This window comes from Myiozetetes cayanensis, unplaced genomic scaffold (genome assembly GCF_022539395.1).
Source record: "Myiozetetes cayanensis isolate MyiCay16 unplaced genomic scaffold, myiCay2020 scf6-25, whole genome shotgun sequence".
Taxonomy (NCBI): domain Eukaryota; kingdom Metazoa; phylum Chordata; class Aves; order Passeriformes; family Tyrannidae; genus Myiozetetes; species Myiozetetes cayanensis.
Window position 1 is genome coordinate 62,911,456 of NW_026087853.1, and position 19,738 is coordinate 62,931,193.

Below are 19,738 nucleotides of genomic sequence, written 5' to 3' on the forward strand. Positions count from 1 at the left end.
GATTGTCTGCACGTGAAAGCAGGGCTGGGTGGTGGTTAAAGGGTTAACGCCACCTGATGTCCCTGAGCTGTCCCCCCTCCCAGCTTGTATTCTGTGGCATTTCCTGGCCGGTTTTTGGAGGGAACAGAGGGGAGGTTGGGGGGATGAGGGGGCCTCCCGCCGGTCCTGCAGTGCAGGGTGTGCAGTGGCAGCGCTCTGACGATGGAGAGCAGCAGATCCTTTGCTCAGCCCCTGATCTCTCTCTCACAAGGAGGAGAAGGAGCAGGAGGAGCAGCCTCACACCGCTGTTTCCCTTCGCTGTAACTTCTCGGTGATCTCAGAGCTTGCAGAGCCGTGAAGGAGTTGGTGAGCACTGTAAAAAGACGCAGCCCGGTTTCTTTGTGATGCTCAGCGAAAGAAGCAGGAGGGGGAAGAGATCAGTTTGTAAACCCAGCACTGTAGAAAACCCTTCAATTGGCATCCTGATGAAGATAATCGTCGTGGAAACTCTCCCCGGGGTTTGCCTCTAAATGGGAATGTGGGTTGTGTTTATGGGCCCTTCTTGAAGGGTTTTGAGGGTTGGAAATTGTAACACTGTTCTCCAAAGGGAAACTCCAGTCCTTTAAACAGGAGCTGTGGCACATCCAGCAGATTTATTCCCACCTCCTGCCCAGCACATCTCCCAGCTGGAAGTGTGTTGGCCATGGACATGCTCAGGGACAGGCCGTGGGATCATGGAAGGGGGCTTTGGGATGAGCCCCCCACCTGCCATTCCCATTGTCTGGAGAGCAGGATGTGCACAGCTCCATTTCCAAATATCCCCAGTGGATAACAACAACAAGTCCTGTTCAAGCAGTAAATGGCTCTGTCTCAGGTGGGGGTCACAGCAGGGGCACCTCGCCCTGCCTGGGGAGATGCTCAGCAGGACAGCCTGGGGGGAAATCACCCCCCTGTCTGCAGCAACTCCCAAATTCCCAGTGCTAAGGCATACTCTGTGCTAGAACCCCTTCCCAGGGGGTTCCCATCCCACCACAGTGCAGAGACCCCAGGGAATTCTGCCTGGCAAGGTTGTCCAGGAGCAGAGGATCCAAAAGCTGGGAGATGCAGTGGGAGTGAAAGGGAGGCAGAGGGAGCTGCCCATGGGCAGGCAGGGCTTGTGCCATCCCTGTGGGGCCACCACTGCCACGGGATCAGGGCAGGGGGCTTTGGGATGAGCCCCTCCCGTGCCCTTTCCCGTTCTCTGGGCAGCAGGATGTGCACAGCTGCATTCCCAAACATCCCAGGGGTCCAGGCCAGCCCAGGGAAGGAGCAGGAGCTGCCCCTCCCTCCCACTGCCCCCGTGCTCTTGGACAGGGATGTTCCTGCCCTGGGATCCCCCCGAGTCCCCAGGGACACCCCTGCAATGAGCTGGAGCTGCAGCAGAGAGGGGGAGCTGAGGGGACAGCAGGGAAGGGATGTGGGGAATTGCAGGGGATTTCCAGACCTGAGCTCCTGTCTCCATTCCCACATTAGGGACACATCCCAGCCCTTCCCAAAGAAACAACCCCACATGTGGATCTGCATAGAAAATACAGATATTTTATACATGTGTAAATGGCTCTGGATGGGAAGGGAGAGAGAAGGAGAAGGAAGAGGAGAAGGAAAACCCATGGATGAGAATCCAGCCCAATAACCAATAACAGCACTTACCTGTCATGCCAACCCCTCTGGATGGACCTTTGGTCTGAGCCAGGATGGTCATTATTATGCTTTAATAATCTTTAATTAATATTTCCTGTGATTTTCCATCAGCTTCTGATGATTTAATCACATTTAGATAATATTCCCAAGGAACTGCCAGCAGCTGACACGGGCTGGGGAAGGACATGGGAACACCTGGATGGCCGTGCTGGGTCTCCCAGAGTTCTAAAAGATGTTGAGGATAATTGTTTCATGAATAACAAATTAATCTGAACATCAGGAGTTCCTCCTCTGCTGTGCAAAATGGGTTTAGGCAGCAGAGTTAACCAAGTGATGACACTGGGAAAGAGAAAGGAGCACTCAGGTGTTCAGGCACACCAGAAATCCAGGAAGATGCTCCTGATAGGAGCTCTAAAATCTTTAGATGAGTAGAAAAGTGCAGTTGGAATTTATATTGAATGTTGTTTGGAATTTTTTGGGTTTTTTTTGAAAGGCAAACAATTTTCCACCTTATTGTGATCTCTGACATAAGTGAAATTCTTCCATTTGGGATTTTGCTGCAAAGCCTGAGGGGTCTGGCCTTGTTTCTGAGGATGGGGCAGCCAATCTCTGGGTGAGAGAGTGGGTTGTGACTTGTCCTTTTGGGGTCTTGTGTGACCACCTCAGGTGGTGTCACCACTTGGGCCATGGCCACCCACCCCAGGGCCTCCTCTGGCAGAGGTGGGAGGAGATGGAAACTCAATTTTCCCCATAAATAAAGGCTTTCCCCCTCCCCCAGCAGCTGCAGCATCCTCTGCTCTGGGGGAGGTTTGCAGGGCTCCAGCAGAGATTTCTTCTGGAGCTTCTCTGATGAGAGGCAGCACTTTGCTGTCCTGGGAGGGCACTGGTGCTAAAAACAGCTCAGGAGTGAGAGAACCAACAAAAAACCCACTCAGGCAAGGCGTGAAAACGCTGCCCCTTCTCTCAGAAATCCCCCTGCACCTCCTGGCTGAGGGTGAGGGTGGTCCCCACCCTTCCTCCCTCCTGCCCCTGCTCCCCATCCCTCCTGCCACAGGTTGGGTGGGAATACAAGGGAGGGAAGTGTCCACCTCCACCTGCAAGGCCTGGGAGGTGGAAAAATGTGAAGGAAAAGAAAAAAAACCAAGGAAATAAATTGTTGTGTTCTGACAAGAGGTGTCACTGCCCAAGGTCAGGGAAGGGACGGGCTGGTCTGAGGGGAGGTGACGACACTGTCGCTGTTTGTCACCTCTTGTCGGCCTTGAGGGTGGTGGTGGGATGGCATTGGGATGGCATTGGGGTGACACCAGCCTGGCACCACAGCTGGCACCCCCAGAGCTCCCTGGTGCCTTCTGAGATGCATCCCTGCCTGCCCAGGTTCCCAGCTGGCTGTTTGCCCAGGGGCTCCGATGTCCCGCTGTCACCTCGCCAGCTCCTTCAGCAGGACATCCAACAACCTCCTGCTCTTCCTCCTAAATGGGAATTTTCAAGGGCTTCTCTGGGAAGGGCTTTCTCCAGCCCCTCTTCTTGAGGAGCAGGAGGTGCTGATGGTTCAAACAGCCTGCTCAGGACGTGCTGTTAATGCTGGATCTTCACTGAAGCCCCTGCAGACAATGCAGGGAATAATAAAGCTTTGGTTTGCTCTTCCCACAGGGAAAAAGAAAAGGGAAGCTTGGTTTCCACTGATGGGAAGGGAACGTTAATGAAAGGGGCTCGTTAGTGGAGAGACTGCCAAGCTCTGCATGAACGTGGTTTTCCAGGGATCTGGAAATAGAGGGGGTGAGGGAGGAGATCCAAGGACAGTGGGAATGTTGATTTGTACAGCCCTGATTTTCTGTGGGAGTGGATGTGCATTTTGGAACATGCCTTTGGAAAGGGAGAAGGCAACAGGTTTGGGGTGGTGTAAAGAAAGGAATGTGTTCCAAGGAGTAAATAACCCATTTTGGCAGCAAATTATATTTTTTTGGGGGGTGGGGAGGGAGAGGGTTTTCCTGGACTCTGGTCAGCAAAAGTTCTCCTGGTGTTTCCTTCTTGTAAATCCCAGACTGGTTTGGGTTGGAAGGGACCTTAAAGACCCTCTTGTTCCAACCCCCTGCCATGGGCAGGGATGCCAATAAGTGGCAATTAGTGCTAATTAGGATGCCAATTGTAATAAATAAAATAAGCAAAAGCTGCTGCAGAACCAACTTCCTGAATTAGCACAAATCCTCTGTGAAGGCAGAGCAGTTGCATTCCTGCAGGAATTGTGAAGTGTGGGATTTCCATCTCCTTCTCTCACTAAAATTTCAGGTTGAACGCCCAGTTACTGCATTTTAAGAGATTCCTGTGTGTTTCCTTTCATCAGGGGAAAGGACCAGCACCTTGCACTTCATGGAATATCCTGGGCTGGAAGGGACCCCCAAGGACCATCCAGTCCAACCCAACCACCCTCTGGGGGAAGAGCTTCTCCTTGATATCCAGGCTAAGCCTCCCCTGACACAGCTGTGCCCTGGAGCTTCCCCACAGCTGAGCTGGAGTTGCAGGAAGAGAGGGATGGCCGTGCTTGGTTCCTGGGAAAAAGGAGCTCTGGGTAAGTTACACAAAAACTTGGATTTTTACTCTCTGATGCTGAATTGTTAAGTTATTTCCTTCCTGTCGTGCCAGTGCTGGAAATGTTTGGGCTTTAATTATTTCCTTACTGTAATAAAAGGGTGAGGGGGAAGAAGAGCAGCCCTAGAGAAGGAGTGGGAAGGATTTTGGCAGGAGGAAAGGGAAGAGGAGGAAAGTTTCCTGCCTCCTTCGAAAGTAATGATATGAGCAATTACCACTCTGGTGGCAACGGGGTGATGGCAAATGAGAAAGTCACTGCTGAAATATCCTTAGCAAATGCATCTTTCAGGGATGGGACCTTCTCCAAGAAGCATTTTAATAGAGTATTTTTTATGGGAGCAGTTTTATCTTTGCGTTGGGATAAAACCACACGAAGCGTTTCCGAGCAGAAATATTGAGAGTGTTCAAATACCACTGAGCCAATTTTCTGGAAATCTCAATTATTTTCCCTTTGTAGATTAGAAAGTCAGCCCAGGGTCTGCTCTAATGCCTGTAAAAGTCAATGGGAGATTTCCCATTAATTCTCTGGAGAGATGGATCACTTTGGTTCTCAGCTGCAAAGCCTTTAAGCTTTGCTATTTTTGAGCTCTGCAAAAGTAAGATTTACATATTGGTAAATTGGACCTTGCGAGTTCCAGAAGGTTGGGGCTAATTTTCCACGAGCATTTGGGGGAGAAATAAGATATCCAAGCACAGCCTAAAAATCAAATATAACTGTAAGTAATGCCAGGTAAGTGCCTGGTTTCAGACCAGATTTACATTGCACACTTGATACTGAAAAGTGATTTAGGACAAAAACCACTGCCTTTGAGTGTGTTTTGAGTGTGTATTGAGTGGTTACAGGACATTTTCAGGAGGAATTTCTCCCTGGAAAGGGTGGTCAGGCCCTGGCAGGGGCTGCCCAGGGAGGTTTGGAGTGCCCAGCCCTGGAGGTGTCCAAGGCAGGCCTGGCCGTGGCACTCAGTGCTCTGGGCTGGGGACAAGGTGGGGATGGGCACAGGGGGATCCATGGGCTGGGAGGGCTTTTCCAGCCTCAGGGGTTCTGGGATTCAGTGGCCCTTAATTAAGATTTTGGCTTTATTATTTAATGTTATTAGAGTGGAACATGATGCAGTTGGTGGTTGCTCCGTGGCAGGAGAGGGGGGAGTGGGGAGAGTCACTCCTGGCCTGAGAGCAGCTGTGCTGCAGGAGCAGCTTTTAGGGATTGGTTGGATGAGCCCATTTTTCATAGGAATAAACATTCAGGGCAGCTTTGCCTGACTTTGTACCAAAAACTCAACTCCTGAGTATTTTCACAGAATTGTAGAACCCCAGACTGGTTTGGGTGGGAAGGGACCTCAAAGCCCACCCAGTGCCACCCCTGCCATGGGCAGGGACACCTTCCACCAGCCCAGGGTGCTCCAGCCTGGCCTTGGACACTTCCAGGGATCCAGGGGCAGCCACAGCTTCTCTGGGAATTCCATCCCAACCCATCCCCACCCTCCCAGCCAGGAATTCCTTCCCAGTATCCCATCTATCCCTACCCTCTTTCAGTTTGAAGCCACTCCCCCTTGTCCCTGTGCAAATGCAGGATTCATTCTCTGCTCACAGGTGGCTTCTCATGGTCAACCCTCACACCCATTGCCCTGCCTGACTTTTTTGGTTGCTCCATTTTTAAGTCACTCACCCTGTTAAAAAAAATCTGCAGGAAAAACAGGCAAAGCAAATGAAAGGAAAGCAGAGTGGGAATTAATTACCTGTTTCTAAAATATGGTGAAGTTAAATATTGAAAAGGCTGAATATTTAAGTGCAGATAGGATAAACATTAGCTATTAATGCAGGAAAAAAAGCATTAAAATTCCATTAGGTGCCTGACATTTTTCCTATACCTGTTTGAAGAAAACTCTCCCTTGATCCCAATCCTAGTGGGAACAACCACTTTCATTGTTTGATTTCCACCTCAAAGGAGTCTCTACATCAAAGGTCAAAATCATCAATAGTTAACCAAACTAATTAATTAGCTCTCAGGATCACTGCTAGAGCCCAATTTTAACATCATTTTCCTTTAATTCCCCTCATGTCCACCAAGTTGATAAACTTTTTTACAAGTTCTGTGCTCTAGAAATTTAATTGCACTTTTATTGTTGTGTTTGGAGTTAATTACACAGCAAACCAGGTTTATCTCTTAGATATTAAATCTAGCAAGTGCTCTTTGAACAATCAATTGGTATTTAATTACAACAGAGAAGCTGCCCTATTAAATCTAAATTAAATGCTCATTGAAGACTGTTAAAGTGTTACCAGACCATCAAACAGCAAAAGCAATACAATGAAACATAAACCCTGATGGGGTTGCTTTTCCAGGGCTGCTTTGGAAACCTGAGCAGAAAAACTGACCTCAAATGCCATTTCCCTGCATTTTTGGTGAATTCCTTTGCAAAGGTACCTTCACAAGGGCAATTTAACTTAACGAGTAGAAACAACAACACAGAGTTGTGTTGTGTCCTCCAGCCTGACTGGAAGGGTTTAGAATGGAAGGATTCAGGAGAAGCTCGGGAGAGGAGCATGGAAAAGGCAGGAGACACTTCACCAGGGATAATCCCAGAATCCCAGGATGGTTTGGGTGGGCAGAGACCTCAAAGTCCATCCAGTGCCACCCCTGCCATGGGCAGGGACACCTTCCACCAGCCCAGGGTGCTCCAGCCTGGCCTTGGACACTTCCAGGGATCCAGGGGCAGCCACAGCTTCTCTGGGAATTCCATTCCAGCCCCTCCCCACCCTCCCAGCCAGCAATTCCTTCCCAATATCCCATCTCTCCCTGCCCCCTGGCAGTGGGAAGCCATTCCCTGTGTCCTGTCCCTCCATGCCTTGTCCCCAGTCCCTCTCCAGCTCTCCTGGAGCGCCTTTAGGGGGGCTTTATCTGCAGCCTCTCCATGCTCAGGTGGAGCAGGACCCTTCCTCCTCCTCCAGGGAAAAACTGCTGAGCATTGACAAAGCAGTGACAGCAAAGCCAAGGGTGACACAAGGACAGAAGTTTGGAGTATTTATTTTGACTAAAGGGGCACCACATTGAAACCAGCAAGATTTTTATTGGGTTTTTTTTTTAATTATAAAGAAATTCTAAAGAAAACAGTGTTTACCTGAAATAGCAAAGAGGTTTGGGGTTTTTTTTGTGGGGTGGTGGTGAAAGGCACTGAAGTGACTCACGTTTCATTTTGAAAGAAAAACTTCCATTACTCAGTGTAAGCCATTACTCTGATGAGTTCTGGGTCATCCATCAGTCACTTCCCTAATGCATCATCCATATTCATGCCCAACCTTCTTAGAAGAGTGATGTTAATTTGGGTTTCCCTTGACTTGTTTTCCATCTTCATTTACCTGCACACTCTGAGCTTCCAGTCTGAGATAAGTGGAGATTTGTTTGATAATTTTCCCTGGGTCAATTAGGAGTGGATCAAGCATCAGACAGCTGGGAACATGCTCTGGGAAGGCTTTTACCTTCCAGCAGTTGTGAAATTAGACACAGGCACTTGCCAAGCTCAGCACTTTGGACCTTCTAGAGCCCGTGGTAGAGATGTAAAAAATCCAGTCTGAGGTTCATTTACACTCAAAATGCATTTGGTTACAACAGAATCTCATGATCAGCTGCAGGTGTAAGATTGACATGCTGTAAGAATAGGAAAAGAAAATTATTAGTTCCCAAATTTTCCCCTCTCATCTCCCGTTCCGAGGTCAAGGTGTTGTTCCATCCCTTCAAGCTGGGCCAGGGGAGGCTCAGGTGGGACAGCAGCAGGAATTTCTCCTGGAAAGGGTGGTCAGGCCCTGGCAGGGGCTGCCCAGGGAGGTTTGGAGTGCCCAGCCCTGGAGGTGTCCAAGGCAGGCCTGGCCGTGGCACTCAGTGCTCTGGGCTGGGGACAAGGTGGGGATGGGCACAGGGGGATCCATGGGCTGGGAGGGCTTTTCCAGCCTCAGGGATCCTGGGATTCAGTGGCACTTCAAGGCTCACAACCCCACAATCAATCTGTGGTTTTACTCCCCTTGGCTTTACCCCCTCCCTGCTGGGTGAGGCTCAAGCAGCCTCTGCTCCCTGTGCCTCTTTCCCTCTGGTCCCAGATCCATCCCCTGGCAGACACAGAGCTTTGGATGCTCTGAGCTGGGGCCTTGAGGTGCTCAACAACTTCCCTTCCCAGTGGCAGCCTCTGTCCATCATTCCTTCTCCTCTTTCTCCCCATGAAAGAACAAACTGGACGATTCCTTTGCCAAGGTGAGAGCCCAAAACGCTCTTTTTGCCCAGCAGGATGAGGAGTGGGGAAAAGTCTCTGAGCAGAGCGAGAACAAAGTCCAGGGGGGTTTGCTCTGGCAGCTCAGGAGCCAGATCCTTTACAGGGATGTGTGAGGAGGTGTTTCCTCACTGAGCAGTCAGTGATTCCCTTTCCTCCAACCAGCTCAGCGTGGTGCTCCCAGCTCTCCCTGAGCAACAGGAGACAAGGTCCAGTTTTTAAGGCTGTTAAATGCCAGAGGAGCACCATCAGGAGTGTCAGGAGCACATGGAGTTGTGCAGAATGCCAGCTCTCCAGGGGCAGGAGCCAGCACAAAGCACTCAGCAGCTCTGGCTCCTCCAAACCCACCTTGAGGGGGTTTTCCCAGCAGATCCAGGGAATGTGCTGCTGCTTTTCCCCCTCTCTGCTGAGGGCCTTGTCCAGGAGACCTGGGTTGTGTGTGGGCTCAGGAAAGCCAAGTGGTGATTCTTGAACTCCTTTTTAGTTTGCTTTTTTTTTTTTTCTTACTAAGAAATAACATTTTTGGTTCTAGGCAGCTCTAGAAAATTATTTCCAAGGTTCCACTCACTGCCTGACCTGCTGTGTTTGAGGGCCAGCTTAGGTTTTTCACCATGAATAAGGGATCACTGAATATGATTCACACCACTGGAATAAAATCCCATTTTTCAGCCACAGTAGGACCAGCAGAACCCAAAATGCAAACTCTTGGTGACAGGTTTCTCGAGTCCTGAATGTTTTCCCTTTACAACTCCTGCTCAAGTCTCAGCAGTTTGGAGAACTGATGAGTCTTGTGGCCTATCTTTGTTTCCCTCACCTTCTGCCAAAGAGGTGGATCTGATCTTTAATTATCACCTGAAGTGCTTTTCCAATTTGCTGGAACAATTTCAGTGTGAACACAACTGGCTGGGCTGGCTCCTGCCTGTAGTGATAGAACAATGGGAATGTTTTATACTGGGAAAGCAGAGTTAGTTGGGATATTGGGAAGGAATTGCTGGCTGGGAGGGTGGGCAGGCCCTGGCACAGGTTGCCCAGAGAAGCTGTGGCTGCCCCTGGATCCCTGGAAGTGTCCAAGGCCAGGTTGGAGCACCCTGGGCTGGTGGAAGGTGTCCCTGCCCATGGCAGGGGTGGCATTGGATGGGCTTTGAGGTCCCTTCCCACCCAAATTGTTCTGTGATTTCTGGCCATGGTGTTTCTTGTGCCATCCCATAATTTGCTCATCTTAGGGCAGAACAAATTTGAGAGTGGTTTAATAATCCCACCAAGGTTTGCAGTAGGACAAACAGCCCTTCAGCCCAAGCTCACCTGAGTGGGGATTGCAGATCAGCCCTTGTCCAGCTCTTTTATGAATGTAGGTCCAGCCCAGCTCAGCTGATCCAGGGCAGGTTGCAGATGGAGAAGGTTGTGCTCCTGTGACCATCCTTGGAGTGCCCAGCCCAAACGTTCCTCCACAACACTACCATGATGGGCAGCTGAGCCCAGCCCTGGCACTGCTGTGCTGCACTAAAACCCAGTCTAAAATTACACTTTATTGCCGTTTTCTCTGTAGGAAATGAATTGTTACCTGAGACTCCCATTACCCCTGAGCCCCTCAGCAATCCCCTCCTCCTCCAGGGCAGGTGGAGTTCCCAAATCTCCCAGGATGAGATTTCAAGCCCCTTGCAGTTGTTGCTGATGGTTTCTACACTCAAGTGTGCAATAACCTCTGAGCTTTTTATGCAAAATAGTAAAACTGAACTGCTGCTTATCCCATAATTTTTAAGTGTCCTGGAATTTATTCAATGGAAACTTAGTTATGTGATAATGAGGAGTTGAGTGGGAAAAAAAACCCACTGGAGTGAAACATAAATGGTTTCAGTCTTGTGTTTTTCTTTGGGAAAACAATTGTCTGTAGCTTCTGTCCTGAACAGCAGCTATTTGTGTGCATCCTGATAATTTATATGATGGATAATCAAGTGGATCCATTGAAAGAAAAGGTGAAGGAATGGTGTCTCTGAGCCAGCTCCTACTTCTGCTGGAGATGTTTCCTCCCAAGCCTGTGTGTGTCTAAAGCTGATTTTTTTCCCTAATTGAAATCACATGGGGTTTAATGTCCCTCTGTAATATCCCCCTGTCCCCAGCAGATAAAAATCCCCCCCATTAGACACTGCCACCAACTCAGCACATTAATATTCATCATTACCTTTTGCATTTTGCCTTTCAATTAATTTCCAGCCCACATGAAAGTGCTCCTGTCTAAGCCTATTTAATTAGTTTTCAGGGTAGACTTTCTGTGAGACACTTTCTGCCACTTTGCTCCAAACATAATAGAGATTCCTGGAATCTGCTTTGATAAGTCTATTGAAAGCACAATCAGCTCTGGTTAGCAAGATAAATCTGGGATAAATTCTGCTGTCAGCGCTTTTCTGAGCTGCTTAAGACTGAAAATATCTCAATTATTGGCAATGTGGAGAAATCCTGCCTCAAAAAACATGGGGTTTGTGGAAAAATCTTGGCCGTGGTGTCACCCATGGGAGCAAGAGGGTTAAATGTTGTCTATGAAATGTGTTTGCCACAAAACCTCTTCTTAGATGCCAGACTGTGCTTGAAACAGGAGCAGGGAGTGAATAGTGAGCATTTTCATGTCCACCCAGGGGTCAGTGAGTGAGATATGAGACCTGTGTGATGGAGGTGCTGCTTGGAGGTTGGGGACAACCTTCCCAGATCTGCTGTGAACTTCAGCACCAATTTTCATGGGATCGTGGAATGGGCTGGGTTTGAGGGGACCTTAAAGCTCATCTTATTCCAACTCTTTTCCATGGACAGGGACACCTTCCACCAGCCCAGGGTGCTCCAACCTGGCCTTGGACACTTCCAGGGATCCAGGGGCAGCAACAGCTTCTCTGGGAATTCCAGCCCAGCCTCTCCCCACCCTCCCAGCCAGCAATTCCTTCCCAGTCTCCCATCTCTCCCTGCCCTCTGGCAGTGGGAAGCCATTCCCTGTGTCCTGTCCCTCCATCCCTTGTCCCCAGTCCCTCTCCAGCTCTCCTGGAGCCCCTTTAGGCCCTGCAAGGGGCTCTCAGGTCTCCCTGGAGCCTTTTCCTCTCCAGGTGAACCCCCCCAGTTCTCTCCCCTTTGCTCCCAGCAGAGCTGCTCCATCCTCTGACCATGCTGGTGCCCCCTCTGTTCCCCCTGCAGCAGCTCCCTGTCTTTCCTGTTGTCTCTGGTCCCTGTAGATGAGGAAACTTTGCCTCCCCCCTTGTTTGTCTGTGCTGCATTTGAACCTTCACCTCAATCAGGATAGAACATCTCGGTGCCTGACCCCCCAGAGCCCTCCCTCCTGCCACTCCTCAGCCCAAAAACGAGTAGCACTCAATGCCACTCCAGCTGGCTTTCAGAGAGATTTATGGCTTTTGTTGTGGAGCTGGATTTTATAAATAATGCCTTTGCTTTAAGTGAGAAGTTATTGGACAGACGCTGCCTCCGTGTCAGCTTTGATGGAGTAAATGCCAGTGGGAGGCACTTCTTCTGAACAGATTCATCTTCTGACACGGAGATAGCGTTGTATCCTTGACTACAAAGCTGGAAAGAGCTGCAGAGCAAATGTACTCGTTCTGTTGGCTGAGAATGAAGTGGCCCAAGCCAGGATTGATCACCCCTGAGTGCACAGGGGGGTGGGTGGGGTGTCCTCTGCTCGCCTTTCAGCAGCTCCTGTCTGTGTTACAAACAGAACCAGCAAAGCAGGGAGAGGATGAAACCAGCACAGATCTGGAGACAAAAACACACCAAGAATATGAGGAAATAACATGATCTGGGCATTAACCTGGCGAGCTTGTCTATAAAATTCATCTCCCAGTGAGCACAGTGTTCGCATTTACAGACCTTGCTGCTGGGTCGGCTCTCTGTGAAACAGGTTCAATAGTTCCCTTTTTAGTTGCTTTTATCTGTACACACAATTTATCCCTGCACACATCAGGTTGCCCAGAGAAGCTGTGGCTGCCCCTGGACCCCTGGAAGTGTCCCAGGCCAGGTTGGAGCAGCCTGGGCTGGTGGAAGGTGTCCCTGCCCATGGCAGGGCTGGCACTGGATGGGCTCGAGGTCCCTCCCAACCCAACCCATTCCATGATTCTGTGATCAGGGCTTTGCCACTCCAGGTTTATGTGAACAGCTGTAAAGTGAACAAAACCATGAAAATAAGAATTTTTTTGAGGTGGCTCATAAAGTTTGGAGAGTGGCAGTAAGAGCAACTAAATCCATACTTTAGTACAAATTTACTTTATGCTCCTTCAGTGAGTTCAGTGGGAAGCACATTTATGCCCCAGCAGCAGTGATTTCAAAGCCTTTACACAGGCAGCTCAACTTGGTGATTTGCTGAATTGTTGTGATGATTACTTGGAAAATCTGATAATGATTGAGTTTAAAATGCATCAAACGTTCCTGGAGCTTCCTAACTGATTGTTGCAAAAATAATCATTATGGTGCATTATGCTGAAGTGTTTGTTTTATACTAATTGTTCTGACCTTCTTCCTCTGTGGTTGATGAGATTTCTGTGCATAATTAAAAGGCCCTCCAGGAAAAGAAAGAAAAAAAAAAAAGTAGTCAGCAAAGTAATCTATAGGACAAGGAAATGCAGATCATTCCCATCACCTTAATTCATTTAAAATTCAGTCTTTAATATTCTTCCTTCACCAGTGCTTAGTGGGAGCTAATTATAAGTCACTTTAGTCTGTTATTAAGATGCACACAAGACTTTTTTATCCCCATCCTGAAGCCAAAGTTTTTCATTTCCTTGTCTTTTAGGGCAGGCAGTGGTTTCTTTAGGAACTTGTGCAGAGGAAGGTGGAGAATGAGATGGGATTTAAGGTCTTTCCAACCCAGAAACCATCCTGGGATTCTGTGATTCCCTCTCAGCAAGGCTCCCCAGGCCAGCAGGCAGGGGTGACATGGGACAGGACTGTCCTTGTGTCCCCTGTGAGGGGGGAGGAAGCAGGAAAGGGAAAGATGGAGCTTGTAGAGATCAGAGAGAGATCAGTTCCTTACAACAGAGAGGAGTTTGGGACCTTTATTCTCCTTTTTGCCTTTGCTTTACCAACTTTAACTGTGAAAAATCATTGTTGAATAGTCCTGAGACTCTGAGAGCTCTGGATTTTATTGAGAATTTCAATCTGCACTTTCAGTTAAACAAACTGCCAGTGAAGTGAACACTGAGTGGAAGTTTTAAAGAATCAAATCTGCAAGGGTATGTGCTTCTGTCCTCAGTAATCCAGGTATTTTGGTCGTGCCATTCTGTCCAGGTGGTTAAAGACCCAACCACTGTGTTGCCCTGTGTTAATCAGCAGACCAGATGTTAATTAGCAGGTCAGTCCCAGCTCTTTGGCAGCCTCAGCAAAGGGGATTCCTCTAGATGTTAGGAAGGAAAAAAACCCCAAACAATTAAAATAGGCCTGAATTTACTGGGTTGATCCCTTTCTTTCTGCTGGCCTCAGATACCACAGAGATTTTGGGGTGAGTAGTGCTTTTATCTTCTCTCTGTGAAGTGTCTGCTGTCTTGTAGACCTTAAAGAAAAGGTGCAGCAGCCTCTGGAACACTGTCAATAAGTGGTGAGGGAATAAAACAACTGCTTCAAGATGCAGTTGTGAGTGAGGGTTGAATCCTGGTAGGACCTGGAGTTTGCTGGGGGGCTTGGAGAGCTCAGCCTGAGTAGCTGCACTCATCCCTCTGAATGACAGCACAGTGCTGAGCCCTGTGTGAACCACAAGTGCTAGGGGAGACAGATTTTGTCCTTGGAAATGCACATTTCACAAGCACCCACTTCCCTGAATAAAAACCAGGACGTTTTCCAAGGTGTTAAAAATGCTTGTTTCAACTGCTGTGTTCACTGAAGAGAATTAAAGGGGATAAATCTTGAAAAGGCAGGGCCCAGAGCTGAGTGTTGGGAGTCCAGTTGTCCACAGCAGGATTTGCATCTCCTTAGAGCTCCTTCCTCCCACACCCCTGACATTTGAAATTGGCTCAGTGGATGTAAAATCCCATCGATTCATTAATTTTTAAAAGCAAACTTTGCAAAGATGCATCGGGGAGAGAGATGCCCAGTTAGAAAGGTTAATTGTTGTTTCGAGGCGCTCGGGAAAATCAATGGGGCTGGGAGCTCCAACGCTCCCCGTGCCAGGATTCTGTGGAGCAGCAGCTTCAACCTCTCCCTGCTGGGGCCCAGGGGTTTTGTCCCTCGTGGAAACAGAGCAGTGGCTGTGCAGGGACTCAGCTCACAGCAGGAGAACTGGATCAAGCTCCTTGTCAGTGATGGAAAATTAAGGAATTGTTGTTTTGGCAAAGGCCAGAGGAGGTTCCAGGGAGTCTCCGATTGCAAAACACCCAGGGCTGGTTTAAAAGCTGATGTTGGAGGTTACAGGGACAGTCCCTCAGGAAACAAGGGGCAGTTTAAGGGCTTTTATCTGTTCCTCCTGAGGGACAGTATTCAAGGACAGTGTCCCTTTTTCCTCCACTGAGGAACCTGTAAGGGAGCAGAAGCAGCAGAGCTCACCCAGCACAGACTCGCAGGACCATTTGGGTTGGGAAAGACCTTTAATTTAAGTCCAACCATCCCCAGCACTGCCCAGGCCACCACTGACCCTGTTTGTGGCAATAACCAGATTAAATTCTATTCCTGGGCTCTGGCCCTTCTCATTTTCTCCCTGTGTGACCTCACGACATCCTTTTCCTCCTGAGTTACTACCCCTTCTTGGAAGGTTCAGGACTCAGTGTTCTGGTTTAATTTACACTGTTGGCACAGTCCAGGGCTTTGGTGTTCACCTGCTGGGCAGAATCCAGACCTGGCTCTGGATGGAGAACAAGTCCCAGTTTGCTGGGGGTGGAAGAGCCCTTGGAGGTGACCCAGAGATGTGTTGTTTGAACAAACTCTGAGGCGAGAAAACAATCGTTTTTCTCTCTCCTTTGCCACGTGAAATGGAGGCTCAAAGAGATCAAAGGCAAAGCCTAATTTTGGGTGCTGTGTTTGTGGGTCCTGGGCCTGGTTTTTGGGTGAGTTCAGTGCCCGTGCTCACAGCTGGTCCCTTCTCTTCCTGAAGTGCCAACTCCAGCCTAACTCAGGGGAACATAAATGTGACAACAGCTTTGAGCCTGACTTAATAGATTTAAATGCTAAAACACAGCAGGAGTTTTGTTCAGAACACGAGTGCAGCTCTGGAAAGATGAAAGTGTAGAAAATTAATGCCAACAAGACGAGAAAATGAGATTTTTAAAGACTTCTGGCACTTCCACTTCAAAACTACCTGATCAAGGCTGTTCTTTTGTCACCCCTCCCTCCCCCCATGTCCTTGGAGTGTCCTGGTCCCAGGATCAGGGCCTGTCATCCCAGGAATTCCTCTCTGAGCCCCACTTTAACCAGACATCCAGTGTGTCCCTGCTCCCCCTCCCTGCACTGATCCTATTTAGATGGAAGGATACAAAAGCTCCATTAGCCTGAGCTAATCTAAGTAATCAGAATTATTTAACAGCCTTGTTTTCTGCACTGAGTGAATGTAGCACATCCAGCAAATCTTCATGTGCACGAGGAAAGCTGATGAAAGCTGCTCATGAACACCAGACTAAATTAAAATCACTCCTAATGCCCATTGAAACCTTACACGGGAGTTTTAATGAGATATTGCTGATTAGAGCTAGTTCTAGGATACCTGTCTTTATCCCTTTTTCCTTGGGATTTAGCAGTAATTTGTACTTTAATAGCCCAATACTGTCCTTTTGTACAGCTCTATTAGATTCTCTCAGATTTTATCCCTCCTCCTTTGATGGTAAGAAAAATTCCACAGGATTTTCACAATGCAGACACCACTCTGGAGTTTTACTCATTGTCCAGCATTCCAGCCCTTCCCCAGGGTCTGGGTGAAGGTGGAGCCTTCTGAGTAACCACAGTTGTTATCTGAGGAGTGAGTGAGCTGGGCACAGAATCTTGGAATCCTGGGATCATGGAATGGGTTGGGGTGGAAGGGACCTCAAAGCCCATCCAGTGCCACCCCTGCCATGGGCAGGGACACCTTCCACCAGCCCAGGGTGCTCCAGCCTGGCCTGGGACACTTGCAGGGATCCAGGGGCAGCCACAGCTTCTCTGCCCAACCTCTGCCAGGGCCTGCCCACCCTCCCAGCCAGCAATTCCTTCCCAATTTCCCATCTGTCCCTGCCCTCTGGCAGTGGAAGCCATTCCCTGTGTCCTGTCCCTCCATGCCTTGTCCCTCTCCAGCTCTCCTGGAGCCCCTTTAGGCCCTGCAAGGGGCTCTCAGGTCTCCCTGGAGCCTTCTCTCCTCCAGGCTTTTCTCCAGCTCTCCCAGCCTTTCAGAGTCACTCCTGCAGTGCCACAGAGAGACAGGAACCAAAACTGGTGTCACCTCTGCCCCCAAGCCCTGTGAGTGGAAAATCAATATTCAATATTTGTCCTTATAATGCTGAGCACTGAAGGAAATGGATCCTGGTGAGAGTCCACAGTCCTTATCCCTGGCATGGTGACTGCTGGGTTTTCCCAAATGGAAGTTGTATTTTGGATCTTTAATTCCCTAGTTTTGGTTGGCTCCCATTGCCGTGTGCTGGGATGGATGATTTTGTGGTGTCTGACATTCAGACAGAGCCAGAAATCCCACAGGCCTGGATCCTTCCCAGGGCTGGATGGGCTTAGGAGGAGAAGGATTTTGGGGCAGGAGGAGTCCAGCTTGTCTTTGGCTCCTCAGCCATAACCAGGTGGCTTTGCTGGGAAACATGAACATCCCTGGAATGCTGGGCTGCTCAGGGATCAAACAGGGTAACAAACACATGTTTATTGAACATTTATTTATTTATTTATTTATTATTATTATTTATTATTATTAGTTGTTGGAGGTGTTTTATTTCTTTAGAGTTCCTTTGCCCCAGATCCTCCCTCTGTGTTCCCTGGCATTTCCCAGCTGGATTTCCTCCATGACTCAAGTTGCTTTTAGGCATCAGCCATTACGTTGTTGGGGGCCAAAACCCAACCAAAGCAACGACATTTTACAGGTTTCAGTTTTAATGTGGTCAGGGGGAGGAAGGAGGTGTTGCTATAAAGCAGGAGGAGCAAAGGGGTGGTGCCCTCACTGCTTGGGATGCAGCACCTGATGCTTCACCCCCCGACCCTTCCCATGTCCGTTCCCATTTTGGTCCTGATTTCTTCTTTCGGTCTCCACAAATAAAGCAGGACTTTTGGAGAAACAATAATAGGGGGAAAAAATAACCCAAACATCAACAGAAAGCTTTAGAGAAAGGCAGAAGGCTCCAGGGACCTGGGAAAAGAGGGAAACAGCCTGAAAACCAAAGGCTGTATTTTATCTGTCCTATTTCCACAGCACAAGTCAATGAATTTTAAGGTTTTGAATCCAATCTACTGTTGCCATAAGAACTGGACTTCAGCCATTTGTCTTGTTCTCCTTTAAAATAGATCAGGGCAGATCCTTTGGGTTTCCCTCATTTCTCCCTTTGATTTGGGCAGATCCTTTGGGTTTTCCTCGTTTCTCTCCTTTGGGTTGGGCAGATCCTTTGGGTTTCCCTCATTCTCCCCTTTGGGTTTCCCTAATTTCTTTTCTTTGAGTTTCCTTCATTTCTTTCTTTGGGGTTGGGCAGATCCTTTGAGTCTCCCTCATTTCTCTCCTTTAGGTCTCCCTCATTCCTCTCTTTTGGGGTTGGGCAGATCCTTTGGGTTTCCCTCATTTTTCCCCTTTGGGTTGGGCTGTATATATTTGCCAGGACCAGTTTGCTGTAGGAAGGTCTGAGGGTCTTCTCTCAAGCTAAAACACCTTAAAATTTAAAATGTGAATATTTCTACTGCCTCGGACTGGAGCTGGTACAAATATATCCGTGATTAATTCAAAGTCACCCCAGCCCAGGTGTCACCTTTGGTAATTCCCAGGTGTGGGATGGCCTGGGACCCCTGTTTTGGTGTCCCTGTGTGCAGCAGGGTGAATTATTGCCTTCAGAGCCGGAGTTGGGGGGGGAGCAGCGGGGGATTTTGGGAGTCGCTGCAGGCACTGTCACTGTGGAGTGAGTGTGGCTGAAAGTGGAGCAGAAAACAAGATGGGACTTTGCCACTGCACATGTCTGGGAACATTTCTCCTCCTGGCATTCCCAGCCTTCCCGTTGTCCCTGTTTGCTCACAGCTCATTAAAGGGGCACCTGAACATTGTCCCCATCCACGATCCACAGCTCCCTAATTCCAGTCACTTTGAATAAGTAATTTGCAACTGAGTTCCCAGTGCGGTTCTGTGGATTGAAACAATCTTAATTATGTTCAAGGAAGAAAAAAAAAAGAAAAATCATTAATCTGTGGTTTGATCACGGCATTTAATCAGTTTGTACCAATTAATTCCCGGTATTTCCACCATAATTAGAGATTTTTAAAAAATAATTGATTTTATATATGAATATATATGCACAGACCTGAAAACTATCCTCTTTAAAACAAAGGAATACATATATATTTATATATATATATTTAGCAGACTGGCTGAGTGTCTCTAAGTTTAAGGATATGCTGAGTTTAGAACTGTCTGCAGTTCAACTCCTCTGGGAACCAGAGAAGTGTGAATTCATCAGATGCCTCTGAGGCTTGTAAATGTGTCACCTTGTTTTCTAAAGCTTGTCTTACTGAAACAAGAACAGAGCAACAGCTGGGGAAATGCAATATTTCACTCCCAGACAGATATTTATAAGGAAAAGGGGGATTTCACTGGTGCTGTCACGTTAGCACTGGTCAGTGTGGGACCACTGCTTAAGGCTTGTTTCAAAAAATACCTTTTTACTCCAAATATTCAACGTGGTGTCAGATCTGGAAATGGGCAAAGGAGGCACAGGAGGATTTTTGGCCAAAAAAAAACCCGAAAGAAATTGGATTTTTCCCACCAACGGGCTGTGGCCAAAGCGATTCTCTGCTGGCTAATTCAGGAACATTTCAGGGAAATTGGGCTGGGAGGGAGTAGGAGCTGAAGTCTTTTTGTTTTCTGTCTGCTTTGTGTAACTGAAGTACAAGTGGTTACCCTGGGAATGAGGAATCTGTCTTTTTTACTGTGCAATTAATCATCTTCCAACTCGATATGTAGAGACAGCAAAGGACAGAATCAGTGAGCCTGCCTGGCTAAAACGGGAGTGTTGTGCTCTCTATTTTGGTACAGAGAATTTCCAGCTGTAAATCTGTGCTTGTGCAGCACTGAAAAAAATTTTTAAAAAGGCTTTTTTTATTTTAGT

The 19,738-nt window shown here is 48.3% G+C and overlaps 1 protein-coding gene and 1 long non-coding RNA gene across 10 annotated transcripts in view; one reads left to right on the forward strand and one right to left on the reverse strand.

Moving 5' to 3' along the window:
* The window catches only part of FANCM (FA complementation group M), a 316,043-nt gene that overhangs the window by 188,631 nt on the left and 107,674 nt on the right, over positions 1-19,738 (forward strand). Inside the window, exon 24 of one of the 9 annotated variants that reach the window (XM_050335679.1) lies at positions 9,528-9,600. The exons of the other annotated variants lie outside the window; for them this stretch is intronic. The gene's annotated coding sequence lies outside the window, so the exon portion shown is untranslated. Of the gene's footprint in view, positions 1-9,527; positions 9,601-19,738 lie in introns of those variants that run through there. 9 annotated transcript variants of the gene reach the window in all.
* LOC126650661 (uncharacterized) overlaps positions 1-19,738 on the reverse strand; it is a 46,086-nt gene that overhangs the window by 14,920 nt on the left and 11,428 nt on the right. The window contains exon 2 of the long non-coding RNA XR_007631459.1: positions 16,491-16,533. This is a non-coding gene — a long non-coding RNA (uncharacterized LOC126650661). The remainder of the gene's footprint in view (positions 1-16,490; positions 16,534-19,738) is intronic.